The sequence below is a fragment of the Narcine bancroftii genome, chromosome 8 (genome assembly GCF_036971445.1).
Source record: "Narcine bancroftii isolate sNarBan1 chromosome 8, sNarBan1.hap1, whole genome shotgun sequence".
NCBI lineage: Eukaryota > Metazoa > Chordata > Chondrichthyes > Torpediniformes > Narcinidae > Narcine > Narcine bancroftii.
Window position 1 is genome coordinate 137105310 of NC_091476.1, and position 6056 is coordinate 137111365.

A 6056-nucleotide genomic window follows, 5' to 3' on the forward strand; every position below is an offset into this window, starting at 1 on the left:
GCTAAATATTTTTCCCATTTTATTCTGTAATAAAGCATACATCTCAGATATAAATTCCTTCTTGCCACCTTCAGTAAGTAAAATTTCAAACTTAGTCTAAGTAACTGTAAGGTTCGTCCAAAATTATCCGACAATAAGGCTTTAATTTGATAATAAGAAAGAGTATATCATATTTTTTTCATTCTTTAAAAAGAATTAAAATATCCTGCTTCATAACAATCTTGCACCAATTTAATACCCTTTTGATCCCATAACTTCAAAAGTTGATTATTAAGTGTAAAAGGAAAAAGCTTATTTTGATAAAGAAGTTTGAGTACCATTTATTTTAATATTCTTTTTCTTTGGCTTGGCTTCGCGGACGAAGATTTATGGAGGGGGTAAAAGTCCACGTCAGCTGCAGGCTCGTTTGTGGCTGACAAGTCCGATGCGGGACAGGCAGACACGGTTGCAGCGGTTGCAGGGGAAAATTGGTTGGTTGGGGTTGGGTGTTGGGTTTTTCCTCCTTTGCCTTTTGTCAGTGAGGTGGGCTCTGCGGTCTTCTTCAAAGGAGGTTGCTGCCCGCCAAACTGTGAGGCGCCAAGATGCACGGTTTGAGGCGATATCAGCCCACTGGCGGTGGTCAATGTGGCAGGCACCAAGAGATTTCTTTAGGCAGTCCTTGTACCTTTTCTTTGGTGCACCTCTGTCACGGTGGCCAGTGGAGAGCTCGCCATATAACACGATCTTGGGAAGGCAATGGTCCTCCATTCTGGAGACGTGACCCACCCAGCGCAACTGGATCTTCAGCAGCGTGGACTCGATGCCATAAATCCATTAAATGTTTCAAAACAGGTAAATTATAATTACTCATTAATTTAGGACTCTATCTATAAACTGATCCATCTTCCTCTCCTCTATCTGAGATAATTCAATATTAGCCCATATCAAAGGTTTATCCACTTCAAACATCATATTAATAAATTTAAATTGTGCTGATACATAATAATTTTGAAAATTAGGGAGTTGTAAGCCTCCTAATTCATATTTCCAAGTTAATTTCTGTAATGACACCCTTACCATTTATCCTTCCACAAAAATTTCCTCACATAAGCATTTAAATCTTTTTTAAAAATTGAGGAATCTTACAAGGGATGGACTGAAAAAGATATTAAATTTGAGGAAAAATATTCATTTTAATACAATTAACTTATCCTATTAATAATAGATATATCTTTGCACCGATTCAAATCGTATTTAATTTTGACAATAAAGACAAATAATTTGATTCATATAAATGACTATAATTACAATCTACCTAAACACCTAAATACTTAATCCAATCTGACCATTTAAATTTCACAATCTGCCTACACAAAGAATAATCCATTTCAGATAAAGGCATAATCTCACTCTTTTCCCAATTAATTTTATAACCTGATATTTCACCATTCTGCTCCAATCTATCATGCAAATTCCTCAAAGAATTCAAAGGGTAGGGGAGTCACGTGATGGAGTAGTGGCTGGTCGGGTGGAAACAACCCTCTTCAGAGAAAAAAAAAGTGTGAAACAGAGCTCAAACATAAAATACAGGAAAAGAAATATAAAGTTACAGAGAAGAGACAGAAGATGGCACCCAACAGAGAAAAGGGAAGGAGGAAAATCAGTGAAGAAGAAAGAAGAAGGCCTTACCTGCACGACGGAGCAGAGAGCCACTGTGGAGAAGCGATGTCCTCCTGACCGGGGGACTTCAAAAATGGCTCTCAGAGCCAAGAAGAGGTGTGCAACTGCACATGCGCAGTGGACAAATAAAAGAAAAGGTCAATGCCGATTGGAGGGAACTCAGCTGAAGAGAGGCCAGCTGAGAGACGCCCAGTATCGGGGCGTAAAGAAGAAAATAATAGTGAGAAAAAGAACAAGCGGCAATGGGGCGACTGGTAGCGGGTCGGCCTGCGGCAGGGGGCCCAACAACAGGAGACACACCAGCTGAAGGCCCAGCAAGGATACAGAAGCAGCTCACCAGAGAAGGATTGAAGATACAAAGATTCAGAGAAGAAAAGATGATACAGACATAGAAGAGGAGGAAAAAGACCAAGAATTTCAAAGGAAAGAAGGACGAAGTTTAGATAAAGTCTTTTTTGAAGAACAAATGAGGTCATTAAAGAATGGCTATCATTAGAATTTAGTTCAATCAAAAGAAAAATGAAGACAGAATGCAAAGCTTAGAGTTGGTCATGACTGAAATAGGGAAATGAGTAGAAAATGTGGAGGAACGAGAAGCTGCTGTAGAAATGGAGATAAATGATTTAAGAGGGAAGTTGGAAGAGAGTGAAAAAAAATTAAAGAGACAAAATTTATTGTCACAAAAAATTGATGTATTAGAAAACTACAGCAGGTGAAACAATATAAAAATAGTGAGCCTGAAAGAAGGCAAAGAAGGAATTTATAAAAGGATGGATCCCGAAGGTGCTGGGAATAACAGACTTGCATGAAGAAATAGAAATCGAAAGGGCACAGAGCGCTAGTACCGAAACTGCCACCCCATCAAAAACCGAGATCCATATTGGTAAAACTTCTAAGATATTTAACAAGAGAAAACCTACTGGAGCAGGCAAGAAAGAAGGTTAGAGAAGACAATAAGCCATTGGAATACAAGGGACCAAAAAAAATATTTATTTATTTTACACAGAGATAAGCTTTGAACATTTTAAAGAAGAGGAAGGAATTCAACACGGCAAAAACAATCTTATGGAAGAAAGGGTATAACTTTATATTAAGACATCCAGCGGTATTCATTCCTGGGGAAAGGAATAGACTGTTCTCGGACCCAAAGAAAGCCAAAGAATTTGCTGAACATTTGCAGGACAAGAAAAATGACTGGCAAGAAAATATACAAAAATATGTAAAAATATAAAGTAAAGATAATGTATATATAAAGATTTAAAGATGGATAAGAGAAAGGGAAGAAGGAAAAAGAGAGAGCTTTGTTATAACCATAGGAAAATAGTGTTCTCGGGGGTCACTGCGAAATCGGTTGACGCTTCCAAGTAAGTTCGCAAACCGAATGGAATGGGGAGTTATGGTTGCTGTCAAGGGACAGGAGGCAATCCAAGGAGGGGAGGTTCATTTGGGGTTAAAGGGTTATTGCTTGTGGGGATTGTTGGGGTATTTCATGTCTTAAATGCGTTGTCATATATTGAGATTAAAAAGGAAAACTTAAAAAACAGTAATGGAAAAGGCATGGAGGTGGAAAAGAAGTGAAAATAAAGATATAAGATGGTCACGTTGGACTAAATGACTATAAACATTAATGGAAGTTTAAGTGTATCCCATTGGGGAAAAAAAATAAATCACATACAATTTAAAAGACAAAGTTATAATGATTGGGGAAACCTGGGAACCATATATGGAACATGGCAGAATGAGCAGACCTAGGACCTCCACCACCTAAAACGGTAAGAAGATAAACACGATCAGATTTAATGTAAACAAGTAGATGATACATCTTTTTTGTTTGTATTCCTTTTGTATATTGTTTTATTGTATTTTGTATGTCCTGTTTTTGTAGGGGGAAGGGAGGATAATATCACTGAATATTTAAAGAGATGCATCTGTAAATATATTGGTTGAAATGGTTCATATTGCGATAAATAAAGAATTACCAAAAAAAATTCAAAGGGTTTGTTAAATATATCAAAACATCATTCTCAAACAAGTTTATTTTAAATTCATCAGATTTCACCTTAATACCTTTAATATTACTATCTTGTCTAGTCATCTGAGCCAAATGTTCAATAATGCAGATAGAGCTGGTGACAAAGGGTAGCCTTGCTTAGTCAATCTAGTTAACATAAAAAGGTGAAGATAACTGTCCATTTGTCACAACTCTAGCAGCACGACTTCTATACAAGGCCTTCTATCCAACCAATAAAAAAAAGGTGCAAAATTAAATTTCTCCAAAAACTTTAAATAAAAACTCTGTTCTATCGAAGGCCTTCTCTGCGTCGAGAGAAAAAAAAAACTTTGGTAGGTTAGATTGCTCCCAAGAAACATTCATTAAAGAAATCAACTTTATCTGCTGAATACTGATTTTTTTTTAAATATAAAACCTGCCTGATCTACATCAATTAAACCTGGTGAATATTTAGCTAACCTATTAGCTAGAACCTTTGCCACAGACTGTTTTCAATGGATCCCTATCTTTCTTAAGAATAACTAATAACTGCTTTATAAAAAGAATCTGGAAAAGAAAACTTCTGTCGCCTGCTTCAGTACATCCATCAGTAAAGGGATTAATAAATCCTGAAATTCTTTATAAAATTCAGAAGTAAAATCATCATTCCTGGAGACTTCCCACTGGGCATAGATTGAAGTGCATCTATTACTTCTTTAACAGTAAGAGAAGCATCCAAATCCCTAATATCCTTATCACTCAAAAAAGATAGATCCAAATCAGATTTTAAAAAATTCAGTTTTGGCCTCATCCTCCAATACTTCAGAAGTATACAATTTTTAATAAAATTTTCAAAACACATCATTAATTTCCTGAGGTTTATATGTAATTGTTGAATCATATCTAATAGCATTTATTGTTCTAGAAGCTTGTTCTGTTTTTAACTGCTAAGCTAATACTTTGAGCTCTTTTGCCCAATTCATAATACCTTTGTCTAGTTCTCTGTAATAATTTATCAAATTTATAAGTTTGTAATGAATTACATCACAACTTCATATTAACTAAACGCACTTTCTTAGCTTCTGTAGAATTTTGCTGTAAATTCTTTTCCAAAATCTATCTCCTCCTCCAATCTATTTACTTCAGCTACATGTTGTTTCTTAATTTTGGCAGTATAACTAATAATTTGTCCCCTTAAATAAGTTTTTAAAGCATCCCATAAAACAAATTTACTATCAACTGAATCCATATTTATTTTCAAAAAAAGCTAATTATTCCCTTATAAATTTACAAAATTCAACATTTTTGAACAGTAAAGAATTAAATCTCCAACAATAAACATTATCAATTCTCACCAAATCTTCTTCAATCTTCTTAAATTTATCTTGCACTTTGTCCACCACTTTGCTGCATCCATGTCTTCATGTCACCAAGATGTTCCTTCAGATGAAAAACCTTGACCCATCTGAATGGCCAAATTTTCAATCTGTTTAGATAAATTAATTTGTGAAATTGAATCTGAATGAGGATCAGTTTTAAACTTTAAAGCCTGTTTAACTATGGGCCTACCCTTATATATAATGGTTTCTTCCTCCTCCATACCTTGATCATCTTCTAGTCCTCCAGTGTCTCCTTCCTCTTCCTCCGTTGATGTTGAAACAGTTTCAGCCCGACTGCGGATACAGACCCCCCTCCTGGCAGTCCAGGATCGCTGGGCCGTGAGAGGTCGAGTGTCCCCCCCCCGGGTCACATTCGATGTAACGCACATGCGCAAAGTTTCGCAAATGCGTGATTGTTCCTCCTGGTCTGGAGGAAGATGACGTCATCTTCTGCAGCACTGCACCAAGTCTGCGCTGGTGTAGAATGAATCTTATCAGAGGACTGGTGCTATGGACGGGGATAAGGAGGAATTGACTCCAAAGGTTCCACTTCAAAGGAAGGCCCAAAATTCTTCTGTGCTGGATAGCTGTTTAGGAATTATTTTTTAGCTGTTTGTGCTTTTGTTTTCTTCATAGTTACTTATAGGATATTTCAGCAACGTGTTCAATACTTTCTGAAAAATTTTTTAAAACTTTAAAAACTGGTTTTTAATAGTTCTGCCAGGGGGAGGTGTCTCTGCACATCTTCTACCTACGTCATCACGCCACACCCCCCCCCCCTTAATTAATTCTTACCTCTAATCACTCATTCTCGACCTGTCACAGTTAATGTCTCACAGATGTGGAATTTTGCAGTTCATAAGCCCTTATAGATAAGACAGGCTTTACAACTGAATTGTATGACAGCATTTCTAGGGAAATGAAACTCTTAATTACTTCTACAAAAATAAAACTTGGTTACTTCTACAGCTTCTATGTTGTCCAACTTTTACAGCAAAAGTCCTTGAATTCTTTACAGTGCCACAAAA

At 36.4% G+C, this 6056-nt stretch overlaps 1 protein-coding gene across 1 annotated transcript in view; it reads right to left on the reverse strand.

Moving 5' to 3' along the window:
* The window catches only part of LOC138741223 (transgelin-like), a 68712-nt gene extending 63344 nt beyond the window's left edge, over positions 1–5368 (reverse strand). Inside the window, exons 1-2 of the mRNA XM_069894964.1 lie at positions 5252–5368; positions 5005–5135 (exon numbers count right to left, since the gene is read on the reverse strand). The gene's annotated coding sequence lies outside the window, so the exon portion shown is untranslated. The remainder of the gene's footprint in view (positions 1–5004; positions 5136–5251) is intronic.
* Positions 5369–6056: the final 688 nt, after the last annotated feature.